The sequence below is a fragment of the Neovison vison genome, chromosome 7 (genome assembly GCF_020171115.1).
Source record: "Neovison vison isolate M4711 chromosome 7, ASM_NN_V1, whole genome shotgun sequence".
Taxonomy (NCBI): domain Eukaryota; kingdom Metazoa; phylum Chordata; class Mammalia; order Carnivora; family Mustelidae; genus Neogale; species Neogale vison.
The window spans coordinates 95,609,434-95,632,782 of NC_058097.1; the positions used below are offsets into that span (position 1 = coordinate 95,609,434).

Below are 23,349 nucleotides of genomic sequence, written 5' to 3' on the forward strand. Positions count from 1 at the left end.
AAAGGTCAACTTGAAAGCAAGGCTGTCTGAACAGCAAGATGGATAGAACACTGTTGAACTGGGGCACCTGGGTGGCTCAGTGGGTTAAAGCCTCTGCCTTCGGCTCGGGTCATGGTCCCAGGGTCCTGGGATCGAGCCCCGTGTCGGGCTCTCTGTTCCTCAGGGAGCCTGATTTCTCCTCTCTGCCTGCCTCTGCCTACTTGTGATCTCTGTCTGTCGAATGAATAAATAAAAAAAACTTTAAAAAAAAAAAAGAACACTGTTGAACTGACACCACAACAGCCTTTCATCAGGTTTCTTATTATGTAATTAATACATTGTTTTCTCTTCCTTTAAGCCACCTTGGGCTGTATTTTCCCTTACTTGCAGTGAGCAGTATCCACATGTATACCTGGCAACAAAATTTTCAGGATAGACGTTGAACATTATGAATAGGAAGCAGAACTGAAGTCATTCTGCTGACAAAGGACAAGGCAGTTTTACAGGGGCCAGCAAAGAATGTTGTCATTTTACTGAACATGAAAAGGTCTTTTCAGGCAGCTTATAAAATGTCTAATTTAGAATTTGAAAAGATAGGTATGTGTCTGTTCAGCTGCCTCTCCAAACGACGAGAAGTTCTTCTTTGAAACTGAATGATGCAGTAGTATAGAAGACAGTACCATCTTGTACATATATATTATCTTTCACAAGTGTTACGGGACCTATCTCCCAAGGGCACCTGGCAGGCTCAGTCACTTGAGCGTCTGCCTTTGGCTCAGGTCATGATCCCAGGGTCTTGGGATTGAGCTCGCATCAGGCTCCCTGATCAGTGGGGAGGTGGCTTCTTCCTCTCCCCTCCTACTCTCCTTGCTTGTGCATGCTCTCTCGCTGTCAAATAAACAAATAAAATCTTTTTTAAAAAAAAGAACTATCTCCCAGAAAGACTATTAGCCTGAAATAAATAAGGACAATCTCAAAAAATGAAATAACACAAAGATGGTACTTCCTTCTTTGTGCTGCTCAATTCAAACTACCTAAACACACAAAAAGCAATGCCACCAATCTTACATTACTGGTAACTATTCTTCAACTTGGCTCTGATTCTAGGTATAACAAGAGTGACCCAGTAATGACACTACTGGTTATTTACCACAAAGATTCACATGTAGTGGGAAAAAGGGCCATATGCACTCCAATGTTCATAGCCACAATGTCCACAACAGCCACACAACACAGTGGAAAGAGCAGAGATGCCCTCCAACAGATGAATGGATAAAGAAGATGTGGTCCATATACACACTGGAATATTACTCAGCCATCGGAAAGGATGAATACCCAACTTCTGCATCAACATGGATGGTACTGGAGGAGATTATCCTAAGTGAAATAAGTCAAACAGAAAAAGTCAATTATCATATGGTTTCACTTATTTGTGGAACATAAGGAACAGCATGAAGGGCATTAGGATAAAGAAGAGAAAAATGAAGGGGGAGAATTTAGAGCGGGAGATGAACCATGAGAGACTATGGACTCCATACTCTAGAAACAAACTGAGGGTTTTAAAAGGAAGGGGGATGAGAGGATAGGTGAGCCCAGTGGTGGGTATTAAGGAGGGCACAGATAGCATGGAGCACTGGGGGTTATACGCAAACAATGAATCATGGAACACTACATCAAAAACTAATGATGTACTGTATGATGACTAACATAAATAAATAAATAAAGTACAACAAAAGGAAAAACCCCCTGATCTAAATGGATTGTGCATTTTTCTTTTCCAAGGAAAGACAAAACAATAGATCACACCAGTGCTATAAGACATCTAGGCAGCCCCAGAGGTCCTAGAATGGGAAGCCAAGACAGCTTCCGTGGAGCCAAGGCCAAGGTGTGGATCTCCACCACCAAACTAAGCCACCTAGCCCAGGATATGAAAACTGATTCCCGAGAGGAAATCTGTCTCTTCTCCCTACCCACCAAGGAATCTGAGATCACTTTTTCCTGGGGGTATTTCCTGGAGAAGTACCTGGGGGTATTTCCTCAACAATGAGTTTTGAGGATTATGCCCATGCAAAAGCAGACCCACACTGGCCAGCAGACTAGATTCAAGCCATTTGTCACCATGGGGGACTAGAACCAACTTGTCAGTCTAGAGGCAGCCACTGCTGTACATGGGACCATCATCCTGGATAAGCTCTCCATGGTCCCTGTGTGGCAAGGCTACTAGAGGAACAAGAGCAGCAAGCCCTCCACTGTCCCTTGCGAGGTGACAAACCACTAAGGCTCTGTTCTAGTGGGTCGCATCCTCCTCTCCAGGAGCACTGGCATTGTCTAGGCTCCTGTGTCCAACAAGATGCTGATCATGGTGGGTACTGACAAGAGCTACACCTTGGTCAGATGCTACACTATCACCATGGACAACTTTGCCAAGATCGTATCTGATGCCATCTTTAAGACCTAGATCCATCTCACCACCAAAGAGACTGGTGCAAAGAGATTATATTCACGAAGTCTCCCAATCAAGAATTTGGGGATCATCTCATAAAGATCCATACCAGAGTTTCCAGGCAGAAGACTCAGGCTGCAGTGTGGTCATCACATACTTCCCTTTACTTTCCCTGTATAAAAACTAAGACTATTAAAAAAATAAAGAATTCTGCCCTAAAATTCACTTCTAAATCAATTATTTAAATCTTTCTTCCTTTTGTTCTCCAAAGAGCATGGACAGCTTGGTGCTTCCAAGGCTCACTTCTCCCCCATAACCTGGATTTGATCATTCCTATTCCTCCTGAACCCATTGCCTCAGTCTCTTCAATGAGGTTCAGGAGCTACTTTCCTTAGGCCTTTAAATATGTCCACATTTCCCAGTTCACATTCGTCAGTTCTTAAAACAAATAAATTGCACGATATATTCCTTTCCCAACCAGCTACCCCATGACACCCAACCCCTGCTCCCTTCACAGACAACCTTCTTAAACTGTGGTCCCCTCATCTCTTCATTTATCAACCCACTTTACTATGCCTTCCACCTCCAGTACTGGAATAAAATTGCCTGGGGAAGTACATCAATTATTGCCTCATTGCTAAAATTAAAGACTCCTATTAAGTCTCTAGATTTCTCTCTTATTTTTAAGCCTCCAATAAAGTCAAAGTGTATGTTAGACACTAGATGTACAAAGTTGATTATAGCAGTCCCTATCTTAAGCAGCTCACAGTCTTATGCAAGAAATAGTCACAGAGGAGGGGGGACAAGATGGCGGGGTACTAGGAAGAGGCGTCTTTTCAGCTGGTACCCCAAAGTGAGCTGATTACCTACCAAAGAACTCTGATCAACCATGAGATCAGCCTGAGATCAGAATCATACACGTCTGGATCTCTACAGGGGCAGAAGACGCCAGTGAGCAGGTAAAGCGGAATGGGAACAGCGGACTGATATCGGAAGATAAACAAAAGGGGGAGGGAGCCACCAGAGGCGACCGGTGCAAAAGTAATACCCCGATACAAGCGAGAGTGCGCTGCATCTGGGGACCAGCATTAACTTGGAGACTGGTTGAAAGCATTCCAAAAGAGCAAAGGATCGCGGGGGCAAATTGTGGGAATCGGGGCGGCTAGGGACAGGGGCTTAAGTCCCCGGTCCCAGACGGCCTCCCCGGCGCGGAGTCAGAGAGAGTGCGGCAGAGAAACCGGCTCCTGGTCCCTAAGCCGCCAGCGCGCCCCAGAGCACGGGGGTTCCGGCTCCTGTGAGGGGACGGGAGCCGGGCCGGTCTGCAGAACGCGCACTCGCCCTACCACAAAGCTTGAGATGCGCGCGCACGTCGCTCCAGCTCTCCTGGGTTTCTAAGGCCCGGGGGCGCTTCTTGATCTGGGCCATTGTTTCAAAGTCTAAGCTGCGCGGGAAACTCTTCCCAGGACAGAGGCGCGCAAAAGCCCAGCCTGCGGCTTCCGGACCAGCGCCCCGTTCTCAGTGCCCCAGACGCGCGCCCGACCCACAGCCGCCTCTGAAAAGAGGTGCGCGCAAGCCGGGCACTCCCAGCCCCGGCCGGCGGCAAAATCTCAGTGTGCGATCGCTGCTTGGAACCTCTCTGGCGGTCAGGAGCTCCCAGACAGCCGCCACTGCCTTGGCTTTGGGGACGAGCAAAAGATCCTGCACCCCCAGGGTCTTTAACTTGGAACCTGCACTGCCAGCGTCCAAGGGGGAATTTATTCAGCTTCTGCACCCAGACTGAGGCTTCTCTCTGAGACGGAGATCAGGAAGTGTTCCAGGGTGCACCTTGACTGCACCAGAGTTGATACATCCAGCTACATCTGTTCAGTCTTCTCCCACCAAAATGACTAGGAGGAGGAATGCCCAACAGAAGAAAAATACAGAGGATGGACCTTCTGCAATAGAGCTAACGGCTATCAACATAGACAATATGTCGGAAAGAGAATTCAGGCTAACAATTATCCAGGCAATAGCTAGGTTGGAGAAAGCCATGGATGAACAAACAGAATTGATTAGGGCCGAACTGAAAGCGACCAGACAGGATGTTCACAATGTTAGGGCGGAGCTTAAAGCTACCAGGGAGGAGGTCCACAATGCTCTCAATGAGTTCCAATCCAATCTAAACTCTCTCAAAGCTAGGGTAACTGAGACAGAAGATAGAATTAGTGATCTGGAAGACAAACAGATAGAGAGAAAGGATCAGGAGGAAGCCTGGAACAAACAGCTTAGATCCCACGAAAGCAGAATTAGGGAAATAAGTGATGCCATGAAGCGTTCCAACGTCAGAATTATTGGAATTCCTGAAGGGGAGGAGAAAGAAAGAAGTCTAGAAGATGTCGTGGAACAAGTCCTTCATGAAAACTTTCCGAATCTCGCGAATGAAACCAGCGTTCATGTACTAGAGGCTGAACGGTCTCCACCCAAGATTATACACTCCAAAAAAACATCACGACACCTGATAGTCAAATTGAGAAATTATAATTGTAGGTATAATCTCTTGAAAGCTGCCAGGGCAAAGAGGCTCCTTACTTACAGAGGGAAGCCCATCAGAATAACGTCAGACCTGTCCACAGAGACCTGGCAAGCCAGAAGAGGCTGGCAAGATATATTCAGGGCACTAAATGAGAAGAACATGCAGCCAAGAATACTCTATCCAGCAAGACTGACATTCAAAATGGATGGAGAGATAAAGAGTTTCCAAGACCAGCAAGGCTTAAAAGACTATGCAACCACCAAGCCGATACTGCAGGGAATATTAAGGGGGGTGCTATAAAAGAGGAAAAATCCAAAGAATAGCATTGAACAGAAATATAGAGACAGTCTACAGAAAGAAAGACTTCAAAGGTAACTCGATGTCAATAAAAACATATCTATCAATAATCACTCTCAATGTGAATGGCCTAAATGCACCCATAAAACGGCACAGGGTTGCAGATTGGATAAAACGACAGGACCCATCCATATGCTGTCTACAAGAGACCCATTTTGAACCTAAAGATACACGCAGACTGAAAGTGAAGGGGTGGAGAAGCATCTTTCATGCCAATGGGACTCAAAAGAAGGCTGGGGTAGCGATTCTCATATCAGATAAATTACACTTCAAACTAAAGACTGTAGTCAGAGATACAGAAGGACACTACATAATCCTTAAAGGGACTATCCACCAAGATGATCTAACAATTGTAAATATCTATGCTCCCAATATGGGAGCAGCCAATTACTTAAGAAAACTGTTAATCAAGATAAAGGGTCATATTGATATGAATACACTAATCGTAGGTGATCTTAACACGCCTCTTTCAGAATTAGACAGATCATCGAAGCAGAAAATCAATAAAGAAACAAGAGCATTGAATGACACATTGGACCAGATGGACCTCATAGATATATACAGAACATTCCACCCTAAAAGAGCAGAATACTCATTCTTCTCAAGTGCACATGGAACCTTCTCCAGAATAGACCACATACTGGGTCACAAATCAGGACTCAGCCGATACCAAAAGACTGAGAATATTCCCTGCATATTCTCAGATCACAATGCTTTGAAACTGGAGCTCAATCACAAGGAAAGTTCCGAAGGAACTCAAACACCTGGAAGCTAAAGACCACCTTGCTTAAGAATGCTTGGATCAACCAGGAGATCAAAGAAGAACTGAAACAATTCATGGAAACCAATGAGAATGAAGACACTTCGGTCCAAAACCTATGGGATACAGCAAAGGCGGTCCTAAGGGGAAAATATATAGCCATCCAAGCCTTGCTCAAAAAAATTGAAAAATCCAGAACACACCAGCTGTCTCTACACCTTAAAGAACTGGAGGATCAACAACAAATCAAACCAACTCCACACATAAGAAGGGAAATCATCAAGATTAGAGCTGAGATCAATGAGGGAGAAACCAGAGATACAGTAGAACGTATCAATGAAACTAGAAGCTGGTTTTTTGAAAGAATCAATAAGATCGATAAGCCACTGGCTACACTAATCCAAAAGAAAAGAGAGAAATCCCAAATTCATAAAATGAATGAAAAGGGAGAGATCACAACTAACACCAAGGAAGTAGAAACAATCATCAGAAGTTATTACGAACAGTTATATGCCAATAAGCTTAGCAACCTAGATGAAATGGATGCATTCCTGGAAAAATATAAACTACCAAAATTGAACCAGGAAGAAATCGACAACCTGAATAGACCGATATCTAATAACGAGATTGAAGCAGTGATCAAAAATCTCCCAAAAAACAAGAGCCCAGGACCTGACGGATTCCCTGGGGAATTCTACCAAACCTTCCAAGAAGAAATAACACCTATTCTCCTGAAGCTGTTTCAAAAAATTGAAGCAGAAGGAAAACTTCCAGACTCTTTCTATGAAGCCAGCATTACCCTGATCCCCAAACCAGGCAAGGACCATACCAAAAAGGAGAATTTCAGACCAATATCACTGATGAATATGGATGCTAAGATTCTCAACAAGATCCTAGCCAACAGGATCCAACAACACATTAAAAAGATTATCCACCATGATCAGGTGGGATTCATCCCTGGGCTACAAGGATGGTTCAACATTCGTAAATCAATCAATGTGATACAACAAATTAATATGAGAAGAGAGAAGAACCACATGGTCCTCTCAATTGATGCAGAAAAAGCATTTGACAAAATCCAACATCCGTTCCTGATTAAAACGCTTCAAAGTATAGGGATAGAGGGAACATTCCTGAACCTCATCCAATCTATCTATGAAAGACCCACAGCAAATATCATCCTCAATGGGAAAAAGCTTGCAGCCTTCCCGTTGAGATCAGGAACAAGACAAGGATGCCCACTTTCACCACTCTTATTCAACATAGTATTAGAAGTCCTAGCAACAGCAGTCAGACAACAGAGAGAAATAAAAGGTATCCAAATTGGTAATGAAGAAGTCAAACTCTCTCTCTTCGCAGATGACATGATTCTTTATATGGAAAACCCAAAAGACTCCACCCCCAAACTACTAGAACTCATACAGCAATTCAGCAGCGTGGCAGGATACAAAGTCAATGTGCAGAAATCAGTAGCTTTCTTATACACTAACAATGAAAATACAGAAAGGGAAATTAGAGAATCGATTCCATTTACTATAGCACCAAGAACCATAAGATACCTGGGAATAAACCTAACTAAAGAGGTAAAAGATCTATACTTGAGGAACTATAGAACACTCATGAAAGAAATTGAAGAAGACACAAAAAGATGGAAGACCATTCCATGCTCTTGGATCGGAAGAATAAACATTGTTAAAATGTCTATACTGCCTAGAGCAATCTATACTTTTAATGCCATTCCGATCAAAATTCCACCGGCATTCTTCAAAGAGCTGGAGCAAATAATCCTAAAATTTGTATGGAATCAGAAGAGACCCCGAATCGCTAAGGAAATGTTGAAAAACAAAAATAAAGCTGGCGGCATCACCTTACCTGATTTCAAGCTTTATTACAAAGCTGTGATCACCAAGACAGCATGGTACTGGCATAAAAACAGACACATAGACCAGTGGAACAGAGTAGAGAGCCCTGATATGGACCCTCAACTCTATGGTCAATTAATCTTCGACAAAACAGGAAAAAATATACAGTGGAAAAAAGACAGTCTCTTCAATAAATGGTGCTGGGAAAACTGGACAGCCATATGTAGAAGAATGAAACTCGACCATTCTCTTACACCGTACACAAAGATCAACTCAAAATGGATAAAAGACCTCAACGTGAGACAGGAATCTATCAGAATCTTAGAGGAAAACATAGGCAGTAATCTCTTCGATATCAGCCACAGCAACTTCTTTCAAGATACGTCTCCAAAGGCAAAGGAAACAAAAGCGAAAATAAACTTCTGGAACTTCATCAAAATCAAAAGCCATCTGTACCCCAATGTTTATAGCAGCAATGGCCACAGTCGCGAAACTATGGAAAGAACCAAGATGCCCTTCAACGGATGAATGGATAAGGAAGATGTGGTCCATATACACTATGGAGTATTATGCCTCCATCAGAAAGGACGAATATCCAACTTTTGTAGCAACATGGACGGGACTGGAAGAGATTATGCTGAGTGAAATCAGTCAAGCAGAGAGAGTCAATTATCATATGGTTTCACTCATTTGTGGAGCATAACCAATAGCATGGAGGACAAGGGGCGTTAGAGAGGAGTAGGGAATTTGGGTAAATTGGAAGGGGAGGTGAACCATGAGAGACTATAGACTCTGAAAAACAGTCTGAGGGGTTTGAAGTGGCGGGGGGGTGGGAGGTTGGGGTACCAGGTGGTGGGTATTATAGAGGGCACAGCTTGCATGGAGCACTGGGTGTGGTGAAAAAATAATGAATACTGTTTTTCTGAAAATAAATAAATTGGGGAAAAAAAAAAAAAAAGAAATAGTCACAGAGACCATTTCAATATGGCAGTAAATAAGTTTAATGACACTGGTTTATACATAATAGATGGAAATCATAGGGAACTGGAGCTAGGAAATGGTTTCCAAGAAGAAAGAATAATCTCAGTTTTAAAGGTTTAACAGAAATTCTTAATGTCATACAGTGAGAAAGAATATTTCAGACAGAACATATGTGTGTAAAGACAAGAGAAATGACCTAAACTCAGGCAACAACCATGAGCAGGAAGGAGAGGACAGACCCAAGAAAAATCAATTAACCTGTCATACAGAATTTGATACCACTAACTACTCTTCCCTAACTACTCTCTTTTGTTGGATATGTCTTCTATTCCAAAGAGTCTGTCCCCATCCTCCTCATACTCCAAATGCCCTCTGAAGATCTGATCCAAGCCTGCTACTGGCTAGCAAGCACTGCAAACAAAGTCATGGTAAAAAGTTTTCATTTGCAACTTTAATGACAGTACTGACAAGCAAAAGAGTACTCAGTTCTCTCATAGGATTAGTCAAATTAATTGCTTTCATAAAAGTAATGTACAAACTGGGGCGCCTGGGTGGCTCAGTAGGTAAAAGCCTCTGCCTTCGGCTCGGGACGTGATCCCAGGGTCCTGGGATCGAGCCCCGCATCGGACACTCTGCTCCACAGAAAGCCTGCTTCCTCCTCTCTCTGCCTGCTTCCCTGCCTACTTGTGATCTCTCTCTCTCTCTCTCTAATAAATAAAATCTTTAAAAAAAAATACTTTAAAAAAGTAAGGTACAAACTAACATATTAAAAAATAGCAGTTATCAGGATATTACGGTGCAAGAATAGTGACTTAAGGTAAAGACTATTAATAAAATGCATTGAAGAGAAGCAAGCAGCAAGTGATCCTGGGGAAATTAAGCTGCAGAATCTAAAGTGATTTAGAAATAGTCTAACTGGAATTTAATTGCAGATGAGAAAAATTGCTCGTATAAATTTTAACCAGATCTAGAAGATGTTCAAAAAGAACTGCAGAATGAATTAATGGTAGAAAAATTTTAGACTTGCACTTTCCCTGAAGAATGCAAGTGGGTCTTCTACTTCCAAATTCAAATCTGAGAATGTCCTGCAGAATTGCCTGTGAGAATCACAATTCCTAAGCAGAAACCTAATAGGTGGTTTCTAAGGTAACTACAGCCCATATCCATACCATATAATTGACATATCAGAGTCATCACCTGAGCTTCCCAGAAATTAACTGGAAGAGCTGACATGTTGTACTTGTACCCTAAGGCTGCAACCCTTTAAACAAATGAACTCCATGTTCTACATTAGGTGAATTTGCCAGTCGCTTTCTAAAGGAGAAAACACATCTTTGTAGAGGTCAAAAAGAAATATGTGAGAATAATCTCTTCTGATAGCTGTGCTCTTAATTCCCAATGGCCAATGGAAACAGAACTCCTTACGATGTTACAGAAGCAGCTTTTAAAAACTTTTAAAGAGATATCAGAACAGGAGCAATTCAGTTGTCCCATACATATTCTTTGGCTCATTTTATTTCTCTCAGAAAAAAAGAAAGTCTGCTAATTGTCTCTCCAAGAAAGAAAACAGCAAGGGAAGGGAGAGGATTCTTGGCTGTGCAATATGAGCTACACTCTCAGAATCTTTGATAACTGCAGCTCAGACTCTTCCTGCCTCCCTTTCAAGAAAAGCCATTTCAACTATAAATTAACAGAATCATTTTGGAAGGCAAGACAAATACGCTTTCTTTTTTTACCCTCTTGGGGTAAGAAGAGAGAAAAGAAGGGGTCAACAGAAAATCTCTTCATACAGTTTAATATTATGAATACCACTTGGTATGTATCACAATGTGATAAAACTTGTGAATTTTTTTCAATCCAATTCCACTAAATGAGCTTGTTTGTAAGTGGATCAGCTGTCACCACATTGTAAACTGCATTTAAAATTATTTTCCTTCCTCTTGAGAATTTCATTTAATAGGCTTATGTAAATTAAGTACCTTTATTTACTGCCCCATCCAAATAGAAAGAGAGCAAGTCGTCAATAAGAGAAACATTTTGCAACAATATAACAGGCATTCACATTAATAAAATACTTGAGTAGAATATTAAAAATATGTTATTTCAGTGCATTGTAACAAAACAGTATTGCTTGGGACAAAGAGACAAGGCAAATATATTTATGGAGGATGTGGTAAATTAGGAAAATTGCAAATCCAATTAGCACTTGATAAAGAATTCCAATACAAAGCTTTTTAGAAATCGTGACTATTCAAATGGCAGTTATACTGGAAACAAACCAGATAATACAGTTTCCTGGCCTAAACAAACACACTAGTCCTAAGTGGAAGCAGGAAGAGAGAGGAAGGGGAAGGAAAAAAAAAAAATAAAAAAACTGTCCAGAAATCACTCTTTTAGTCACCTCAAAAGATTTTCCTTCTGATGCACAAACTCAGGAGAACAGGACAATTAGTTTCTTCAGGAACCTGATTCAGCACCAAGTATTAGGGTAGTATTGTCAAGTCTGTTCTTTAATCTCTAACTTTTGTTTCCCTATCCTGTACTTTGCTACTTGTAATCGCCCTTCTTTGTGTCATCGGTTACAGAGAAAGCCTGTTAAAAGAAAGCAATCAACTGTAAACTGGCATTTTACTTTTGGAAAGCAAGATGGCAAAACACATCTACAGCTGTGGCCATCATCTTCATCTCACCTGTGTGAGCCATCCTCTTTCCCCAGGGCTTTCTATAAACCAAATAATTTAATCTTTGAACCATGAAAGATAGATTTTCTTACCTTTTCACACAGGATGAAAATGAGGCTCAAACGGTCAACTTGCAATTTGGGTCTAGCCCAGGAACACAAAGCCCATGAATGCAATACTCCACACTAACCAAATATGAGATCAAACCTATATACCATCTTAATAGGTGTTATAAAAAGCACTTGACTAAATTATGCCCATTCATAATTTTAAAAAGAAAACACTCAAAACTAGAAATAGAGAACTTTCTCAATTTGATGAAGGATGACTATGATATGGGTAATCAGACATTTGGTTAACTTTCTAAGTTTTGTCTCCTTTATCAGGTAGCTTCTACCTGATAAAGATAGGATATCCACAACCTTTATGCTTATAGTAAAGATGACCCTGGTTGGTAGACTGCATCTGGACTGGAAGAACTAATAATGTGATAGGAAGTACAAATTCAAACTTCTTCATAATGGACATGTCCCTTGCAGGAACCACGGAGAGGATACCTATGGAATTATTAGAAGAGACAATAGCTCTAGAGGAGCATGAAAAGCTTCTAAGCTATATGGCTCTCCCACCTATTCTTTGGGGATCTTGTGTTCTTGCACCTGAACTCTCATAGGGGCAGAAGGTAGAGTAAGATTAATCTACAGAATGCAGCAAGGGCTCCTAAAGAAGAGGGACACCTGAGGTTGCTCTGAAGCCAAGTGTGGCAATTGATCTTTCTTCCCCTATCCAAATGTTTAGGTCAACCTAAGACAAACCTTGGGTGGGCCAAATGGAATAAAAAATTTAAATTCTATATCATATTTAATGGTTAAATATTAAGTGTATTTCTCCAAAGATCAGGGAAAAGGCAACAATGTCCACTCTGCCCACTTCTTTTTGAAATTAACATGGGAGGTCTTGCAGTGGCCCTAGCCACTGCAAGAGGCAAGAAAAGTGAATAAACACATAAAGCCTGAAGAGAAAAATTAAAACTATTGCTTATGCAGATAATCCTAAAGAATAATAATAAAAAAAATCCTAACATAACAAATAAATCTACCAATGTTTTGGGATACAAAATCAAAATACAAATTCTGAGTTGGATGCATTAGCAACAACAACAAAAAAACTGTTTTCAAATACCAGTTACATGTTATCAAAAATCTTAAAATATTTCAGAAGAAATTTTTGATAGGTGAAACACACAGGATTTTTACGGGAGTGAAAATACTCTGTATGATACTATAATGGTGTATAAGTGTCATTACACATTTGTCCAAACCCACAGAATGTATAACGCCAAAAGTACATCCTAACGCAGAGTATGGATTTTGGGCATTTATGAATGTAGGCATCATTTTAACAAAGGTACCACTTTGAGGGAGTCTATGCATGTAGGAACACAAGATGTCTACTGAAAGTCTCTGTACCTTCCTCTCAATTTTGCTGTGAACCTCAAATTACTCTTAAAAAATAAAACTTTAAAAATACATCATATCATAGCACCTGGGTGGCTCAGTTGTCTAAGTGTCTGACTTTTGATCTACCTCAGGTCTTGATCTCAGCATGAAAGCTCAAGTGCCATGCTGGGCCCCACACTGGGCATGGAACCTACTTAAAAACAACAACAAACACATCATAAAATACTTAAAAAGAAACAAAACTCTAAGACCTGTAACAGAAAATTCTAAAATGTGCTGCCAGAAAGAAACAAATACATATTCCATGTTTGAAAACTGGAAGATTCAGTATTGTCAATATAGACTTAATCTGTCAATTCTCAAACTGATCAGTGCCATCACCATTAAAACCCCAACAGATTTCTTGCAGAAACTCACAAGTATATACTAAAATTTACTTAGAAATTCAAAAGACTTAGAATGGGCAAAATACTGAAGGAGAATAAAGTTGAAGGGATTACACTGTCTGTTTCCATGACTTTCTCTAAAATTACCAAAGTAATTAAAGAAGTGCAATATAGGTAATAAGGATAGATAGTAGATCAAAAAGAGAAAAACAGAAAGTCCAAAAACAAAACAGATCAACTGAGTTTAGGCGGCAAACAAAGTAAATTCCTGAGGAAAGAAGAAATGTTAAGAAGTGAAAATCCAGATGGAAGTAAACACACCTTGATCCCTACCTCATACCACATACTTAAAAAATCCTTTCTAACAGAATATAAAACCAAGAAGTACAAAGCTTCTAGACAATAACCAAAGAGAGTACATTAGTGACATCTTGGTATAACAGAAGTTGCCATAGGCACAAAAAGCACTAGATTAGCAAGAAAAGAAAGAGATGTGAAGGAGACCCCAAAGGTTACAATTTCTGGACTTCAAAAGTTACCATTAGAAGAAAATAAGAGCCACCTGGGTGGCTCAGTCAGTGAAGCATCTGCCTCAGCTCAGGTTATGATCCCAGGGTCCTGGGACTGAATCCCACATCAAGCTCCCTGCTCTGTGGGGAGCCTGCTTCTCCCTCTCCCTCTGCCTGCCCTTCCCCCTCCTTGTGTGCACTCTATCTTGGTCAAATAAATAAATAAAATCTTTAAAAAAAAAAAGAAAGAAAGAAAGAAAATGAAAGGAAAGCTACAGAACAATAGAAAATATATGCAAGAAATGTATGTGGAAAAGGACTGAGACTGTGTAAACTGTCTAGCTTTTCTATTGGGCAAAGACTTGAACAGAACCTTTTGCAAAAAATAAAGGCGGCTTAGGTCATTTCCACATCTTGGCTGTTGTAAATAATACTACAGTGAACATGGGGGTACAAGATAATCTCTTCAAAGTTGTGAGTTCATTTACTTCAGATATATACATAGAAGTACAACTGCCACATCATATAATAGATCTAGTTTTGTTTTGTTTTGTTTTGTTTTGCTTTGAGGATTCTCCAAACTGTTTTGCACGTGGCTGTACCAATTTATGTTCTCACCAACAGTGCACAAAGGCTCCCTTTTCTCCATATGCTTGTCAGCATTCATCTTTTGTCTTTTTGAGAACAATCATTCTAACAGGTATAAGGGTATATTTCAGGGGGGTTTTATTTGCATTTCTCTTACTATTATTGATATTGAGCACCTTTTCATGCACCTGTTGGCCATTCATACCTTCTCTGAGGAAAATGTCTATTCAAGTCCTCTGCCATTACTTGAATCAAATTTTTGCTATTTAGTTGTACAGTTTCCTTGAATATTTGGGAAGTATAGTTTGCAAATATTTTCCCCCATTCCATAAGTTGCCTTTGCATTTTGTTGTTGGTTTTATTGAGAGGAATAGGGGATTGGTTTTTTTCTGTGCAAAGGCTTTTAAATTTGATATAATCCCACCTGTGTACTTTTGTGGTTTTTTGCCTGTGTTGTCATATCCAAAACAAACAAACAAACAAAAAACATTGCCAAGACCCATATCAGGGTTTTCCCCCTATATTTTCTTCCAGGAGTTTCATGGTTTTGAATCTTAAATTTGTATCTTTAATATACTTTCACTAAATTTTTTTTTTGAATGTATAAATTAGGGTCCAGTTTCATTCTTCTCCATGTGGATATCCGGGTTTTGCCCCACCCTTTATGGACTATGTTGGCTACCTTGTCAAATATTAGTTAACCATAATGCATGGTTTATTCCTGGGTGCTTGGTTCTGTTTCACCAGTCCATGTATTTTTGTTTATCTATTTTTGTTTTTTTAAAGATTTATTGATTTAAGTAATCTCTACACTCAACATGGGGCTCAAACTCACAACACTGAGATCAGGAGTCACATGCTCTACTGACAGAGCCAGCTAGGCACCCCTCACTGGTCCACATATCTGTTCTTAAGCTAGCACCATACCGGTTTGATTACTATAGCTTTGCAATATAGTCTGAAATCAGAAGAGACGTATATACGACAGAGTATTATTCAGCCATAAAAAAGGAAATCTTGCCATTTGTGACAAGATGGGTGAAATCTAAGAGTATTATAAGTGAAACAAGTCAGAAAGACAAGAACTGTAGGATCTTACTGACATGTGGCATCTTAGCAAGTCAAACTCAAAGTAACAGTGGATTGGTGGTTGCCAGGGGCCAGGGATCGGGGTCAAGATGGGAGCTGGTAGCCAAAGATACAAAGTTCCAGTTCAAAAATGAATATTCTGGGCATCTAATATGAAGCATGGTAACTATACTAAACATTGGTTATTAATACTGTATTGTATACTTGAAAGTTGCTAAGAGAGTAGATCTAAAAATGTTTTCACCACAGAAAAGGGGGAAGGTAACTATGTGAGGTGATGAAAATGTTCACTATCTTATACATTAAACATACACAATGTTATATATGAGTCATCTCAAAGCTGGAGAAAGACAGATACAGGAATGGTCAAAAGTACAGGGGAAAAAATGCTCAAGATCATTAGTCATAAAGGAAAAATGAATTAAAACCACAAACAGGACAGCTACTAGGAACAGCTAAAATTAAGACTACTAATACCAAATTTTATAGAGTACATGCAACAAATAGACACTGCCATATACTGCAATAATACAACTAGTTTGGCACACTGGCAGTTTTTGTTGAATGCAGAAATTCTAACCTCAGCATTATAGATACTATGAACCAAAGAATTCTTGGCAAGCAGAACTATCCTGTACCTTGTGTGTGTGCACAGCAATCTCTCGGACCTCTATCCACCCCCACCCAACCTGGAAACATCCAAAAATGTTTCCAGACATTTCCAAATTTCCCCAGTGCAGCAAAATTGCCCACAGCTCACAACCACAGCTTTAAGTTACACGTACATCTATCCAGCAATTCTATCTCTAGGTATCTACCCAAAAGACTTGACCCCAAGTGTCCTTTAAAAATCTGTACATGCCTGATGACAACAATTTTCTTCATACTAGCCAAAAAGTAGTAATAACGCAAATGTCCACCAAGTGAACAGATAAACAAATTTTAGTTTATTCACACAATGGAACACAGCTCAGCACTGAAAATGAAGTAATGATTCGCATGTCCAACAGCACATATAAATTTTTAAAACATGTTGAGCAAAAGAGACCAGAAAGGACAAACTGCAGGATTATTTTTATTTGAAGTTCTAAAACAGACAAGCTAAGCTAGATGAATGGAACACCAGTTGTGTCAGAGAGGAACAGAGGGCAGGAAAGGGCATAAGGGAAATTTTTTAAAACATGTGCCTGTGTTACATGTAAATTATACCTCTAAAAACGTAAAATTTTAAAAATCAGTATTTCACTAAAACTACAAGTATGCAAAATTCCTCATGAGTAATTCTGAGCACATGTCAGGTTTTTTTTGATGTCGTGGTTATACGCTTGTATTTTAAATAGTATTTGGGTGGGGAAAGTTTTTAAAAAGTTGATCTGTTCCTTTCAACAGCCTGTTGACACAAGCAAACCAAGGTCAGACGGGTACTGCTTTGGAATGTTGAACTTAACTGGACGGATGCTAGAATTTCCACAACTTAACCCAGATATCAAGGCTTAGCTCCCATTTCTCCTTTTTCCTCTTTTCAGTTAGCTGGTCATCAATTCCTGAATTAGACAGAAAGGATCTCATTCATTTATTTGCTGATACATTCATTCAAATTGTCAGATGAGCTTGTGCTTCCTTGTGAAGGTCACAGTCTTTAGAGCATCCAGCTGCCAGTGTAACCTGACATATTTAAAAATCGGTATGCATTGCAAAACCAATTTAAGATTATTAACATTTTTCATTTCCATTTAATTTCCCATGACAACTCACCCTCATACTCACAATGTTTCCTTCATTTCACTAATGAGCTAAAGACAGCTTTCACATTTATTTCAGCTCTTTCAGAATTGGATGTGTGTGGCAATACCAACCATTTAAATGAGGCAATATCCAATTCTGAATCGGTTTTGAAAACATTTCACTGTGTTCTATGTCACTCATAAAGCTATGCGGTATTGAGTTCTTCCACTAAAAGCAAACATGTAAGAAAAGTTTAAACTAATTACCAAGGGTCAATAGCAGCCAGACATACAGTTATACAAACAGATGTGTCTTCTGGCTCCAGAACAAGTTAGACACTGATCAGAAAAGGTAGCATTCTCTAAACAGAGAGCAATGTGTGATTTTCAGTGGAGAGGAAAGGGATCCAAATCTACATCTTCCCTCAAAACATACCAAGAAACGGCATGAGACAGCATATTTAATGCGCCTATATTTTTCTGTAATGCGAACTATAAAAAGCAAAACTTAAAAATCTTGGCTAGGGGAAAGACACAACAATATAAGAAAGCCTAAGGGGGCATGGGCTTATGGGGGGGAAAGGAATATGAAACAACATTCTCTCATGTACCAGATACGAGTTCCAGGAATTGCAGAAAAAGTTAATGCCCGAGCTATAATTCAAGACTTGGTAATAAATCAAACCAGAGATGTCCAGTTACAAACAATGGAATGAGTATACCCTCTGCTCCTTCCAAAAAGGAATAAATTAAAAAGCATTTGAGAAGTATAAACCCCCAAAAACCAAGAGAAAGAGAAGATGACAATAGACAGCAAGTCATAATGTTTTAATACTACGTTAGGTGGATGAACAACAGTAAGTCAGCAATGAAGAAAATCTCAACCAAAGAGCCTGCACCAGGAAATGCCCACAACACAACCCCTGTTCACGCTGGCAGACAATGGCTCTCATCTCACCAAGTGCAATAAACCAGAGCAACCCTACTCCTAGACTGAATTACACAGCATCAACTCTTACCAGACACCACATTTCCTACTAGATACAAGTAAGACTTCTGTGTCAACTAGTTCAAAGCCAATGGGGGTGGGGGTAGGGCCTAATATTATCAAGTACTTGCAGACTTTCCTTAACTGCTCATACAGCAATAGTTCGTTTTTGTGGTGTTGGTTTTCGCGATAACACCTTTACCCCATTCACCCACTAAGTGATTTCCTTTGTGCTTCCTCGCAGCTTTGGCCCATTCCCCAGCCTGTCATTCTTGGTCTCAGAGAGCCAGGGCCATCCCCCCTGTCAGTGTAAGTAAGACATCCTCTTTTATGTTTCTCTGACCTGAATACTCATGCTCCCAACTAGAGGTTTCAGGGCCAGATCGTCCATCTCACTGCTATGGCACATTCCCAAACAATTAAGTGAGAATACAATACAAACTTCTAAACACACAGTAGCTTTAAAATCCTTTTTATAAGCAACTCTATGATGTAAATTAATTGCTCCTACTGTATTTTGTCCTCAGTTTAGCTGTAGAGACTAACGTCAAACCTTTAATATCTATGGAAGTCAGTATCTGTAACTCTGTAGAGACAAAGCAAGGTTCCAGGGAAAGACTGAGAAACAGCTAGGTAACGAAGTGCAAAGTGCACTGAAGTGTGTGTATGTGAGCACATACGTGTGCACAGGTTAGGAAGCACAGAGGAGAGAAAAAAGGCTCATAGATTTTCCAGACATAACTTGGTATAAAAAAACAAGCATTTTATAGTTCCAAAAACAAAGACTATGGCACATAAAGAATGCAGGTAGACAGGAAGACCTCATTAAAAGACAAGATAACAGGGCACCTGGGTAGCTCAGTGGGTTAAAGCCTCTGCCTTCGGCTCAGGTCATGATCCCAGGGTTCTGGGATAGAGCCCTGCATCGGGCTCTCTGCTCAGCAGGGAGCTGCTTCCTTCCCTCTCTCTGCCTACCTCTCTGCCTGCTTGTGATCTCTGTCAAATAAATATATAAAATAAAATAAGATAAAATAAAAAGACAAGATACCAACAACACGTACTGCTCCCTTGATAGGATCTCCAAAAGCAAGAGCCAATCATCTTTAGTGGACAGAAGAGAACATTAGGGTTGAGCTGGGATTCTATTACAAGTAAAAGGTCTACTTCCTAGGGAGATAAATCGTTCTTAACTGCTCATTTACATGGGTACAGTAAGGTTCACAATAGTAAACAAACTACAGTTCAACAGAATGGTTACCTGTCAAGATACACTATGCCACTGTTTATGTCAGCCAATAGTATAAAAAAGAATATAGTGGTTAGAATATCCTGGGCCCTAACAAACAGTCTCAAAGAACAAAGTTCTTCATTTTCTCTCTTGGTTCTTCAACTGAGTCAGGGTTCCTTAGTCAACGGTTCTCAAAATGTGGTACACAGATCACCCACCACTGCCACCATACCCTTTTAGGAAGTCTGCAAGATCAAACCTATGTTCATAAAAATGCTGAGATGTGTAAAACATGGTAATAATAATAAAATAATAATAATAATAATTTTCAGTTATGATCCAAAAGGACCAGCAGATAAAACTGTTGGTGCATTAGCACCGATCAAGGAACTGGCAACAAGCAACTTTTGTATTCGCCACCTCCACATGCTCCTTACAACAGAAGATGTCAGCTGCCCCTACAAATGCCCTTTTGTAAACCAGTAAAAGTTACTGATTTCATTAAATCTCAACCCTTAATACAAGTCTATTCCTTTTCTGAGGCTGCCATACCATAAACTTGGTGGCTTAAAATCGGCATTTATTCCCCCAGAGTTCTGGAGACCAGAAGTACAACATTTAAATGTCAGCAAAGCCACACTCCCTCCAAAGAGACAATGAGAGAATCCATTCCTCACCTCTTCCAGCTTCTGCCCACTACAGGTATTCTTTGGCTTGTATCCACCTTACTCTCACCTCTGTCTCCACGATCACACATGACCCCCTCTTGCCCAAATGCATCTTCTCTTCTGTCTCTCTCCCATATGGACACTTATCACTGGACATAGGCCCTACTCAAATAATCCAAAATGGTCTCCCAGTCTCACGATGTTCAACTTAATCACATTTCCAAAGACAACTTTTCCAGGAAATATTCTCAGATTCCAGGAATCAGGATGTGGATCTCCTGAGGGCCGTCATTCAGCCCACTCCAAGTGTCTCTGAGATTCTGTGCGAGTGTCCTGTTGCATAGTGCAAGACAATGGTTATTTCTAGGAAAAGCACTTCTGAGGCCGTTGAGATGCGACCAGAACCAGACGCCTTTTACACACACACACACCATTATCACTTAAAACAACTGACAAGCTACGGTGCAAAAATAAGAGCAGCAAGAGTGCAAAAATAAGGATGAAAATTTGTCTGGTACTATCAGTAGGGCCTTGGTGTAACTAAACTCTGACCCTCAAGGCTAAGCCTTGATGTTCTCCTGTTAAAACATAACTAACCATCAACATCAGATAATACCACTTTGACCATCATGAATCTAAACAAAAACAGAACACCATCCAAACCACAAATGACCAAATAGCCCCCTCTACTGGCTAATAAGAGTGACTGCTGCTTCCTTACCATTTATTCTTCCTTAATATACGATTTAAGATACCCAACTACAGAATCTGTACACCAGTTACCCACAGCATCTAATCCAGCACAAAGCCCCCTTCTTTTAACTCTCTCTTGAAACATCTAACACAGACCCAAGTCCCATAATAAATCCCTCCTGACAAATTCTTACTGAGTAATTGTCCTGGCTGTCACAAGTAATAAAACCAACTTCCTCAACTACAGGTGAATTCCTCGTAATGTTTGTCTAGACAGCACTGGCAGTGGTTTCTGAGTCTTGGACATTCACAGTATTTCTTCAAACTAGAACAAAGTGAGCCTGTTACCTCAAGGAAAACAACCAACAGCATGTACTGCCAATGATAAAACTCAGGCTTTCAAGAGAAAATTCGATTTTTAGCTAACTTTTACCTCTCAAGTGCCAGATGGCTTCCCAATATTTAAAGACTTCTCCTAAATGGGGATGGTGCTGATATTAACAAATATGGGCTGTGGGGTAGAAAGTTCTCATTATAAAATGAACTGGGTCACCTTTTGGAAGATCTGCATAACTGAGAGCAGTATTTTCCAAATAAAGCATGAGGTTTCAAAATAACGCATAAGAAAAAGATCTTTTCAGAATACAAGACAGACTAATGAATTTTATTTTAACAAAGAATAAAAGGCCAACTAATGACAACTAATCTTTAAGAAATTCTCAGTGTAGTTTTAGTGTAGTATCAAAGAACAACCACAATTACTTGAGAGGGCTATTTCAACACTCCTCTTCTTCCAAGTACAATTACGTGGGAGGCCAGATTTTCTCATATACTTCGATAAAACATGCTGCAAACAGACTGAACTCAGAAGTTGTTATCAGAATCCAGCTGTCTACAATCCTATTTAGCCAGATGTTTAAAAGATTTGCAAAAATATAATAGTGCCACTTTCTTTCTTTCTTTTTTTTTTTTTTTTTGGTAAAACTTTATTTTGGATAAAAACATGGATAAAGGTTGCTAACATGGGATAAGGTTGCTATTTTAAGTTACTATAAATTTCTTTTCAGTGTTAGCTTCTGATACAGTAAATATCAAGAGATACAACCCACAAAAACAAAAGCTCTTTGGGGCCCTCAATAATGTCTACAAATTTCAAGAGTTCTTGCAATCGTAAAGTTTGCGAATTGCTAGGCTAAAGCATTCCTACTTTTCTTTTCTTTATTTTTTTAAAGATGTTTCATTTATTTGTTAGAATGAGAGACAGAGAGCACAGGCAGGCAGAGTGGCAGGCAGAGTAAGAGGGAGAAGCAGGCTCCCTGCGGGGCAAGAAGCCTGATGTGGAACTCTATCCCAGGAGACGGGGATCATGACCTGAGCCGAAGGCAGCCGCTTAACCAACTGAGCCACCCAGGTATCCCTAAAGCATTCCTACTTTTCAAAATAACCTCATTCCTTTTTCTAGAAACCCACCAGCTTCAGTAACTTTCTGTGACAAAGAATTTACATTCAGGTTATTCAAATTTTATTTCACACAATTAGCAGACACAACACAACTGAAACACAATTTCATTCCCAATGCCTCTTTCCATGTTTCAAGATCTCAACAATATGAAATTAAGAGTATATACATAAACAACCAAATTCACAACAAATTAAATGAACAACAGCAGGTGAAAGTTTACACAGATAGTTGTCTGAGAAAACTCCCAAACCAAGAAATTCATCTAAGTGAAGTCTGGAATACCTCAGGTGCCAAACAAATACAAAACAGGTCTGGAGGAACATATTTGCAAACTACCCTACAGAATTTCCACAGGGGAGAGCAGCCTGAACATAACTTCAAAATCCAAAATTATGAAAAACACATGGAAACAACCTATCATCATAAGAAAAGAGTAGCCATACACAAAATACAGGGGTTTGTATTCCCAAGACACTTAGGTCAACAGAATTACATAGTAGAGATTCAAATAATTAAGTTTAAAATTTACTAAAGATAGAAGAAATAAAAAAACACGAGAATAAGTTCTTTTTAGGGTCGATTAGAAATCAAATAGAACTTAATGGAATGAAAATGGGCACCGAAATTTAAAGATCCATGGTTGGGCAAAACAATTAGATACAGATGAGGAGAGCAGAGGTGAGCTGGAAGATAAATCTGAGGAGTTAAGCAGAAGGCAAGCACGGAGATAATGCAATGGAAAATATGGAAAGGAGATTATTACAAGATCCAGAGAACAAAAGCCCAACAGACTAGATATTATCAATTGTAATTTCCTCAGATAAAAGAAGTATGAATCCTTATCTGTGAACTCACAGAGAAAAATCAGAAGGAAAAAAATCAAATTACTACAGAAGACTGACAAATAGCAATGGCAAAACCCAGCAGACAGTGGGATAATATCCTCGAATGACAAAAATAACTTAGAGTAGGGTGGCTC

At 39.9% G+C, this 23,349-nt stretch overlaps 1 protein-coding gene and 1 pseudogene across 2 annotated transcripts in view; one reads left to right on the plus strand and one right to left on the minus strand.

Moving 5' to 3' along the window:
• The window catches only part of DDX10 (DEAD-box helicase 10), a 293,705-nt gene that overhangs the window by 167,297 nt on the left and 103,059 nt on the right, over positions 1-23,349 (minus strand). The window lies entirely within an intron of this gene.
• On the plus strand, positions 1,877-2,667 carry LOC122914624 (annotated as a pseudogene).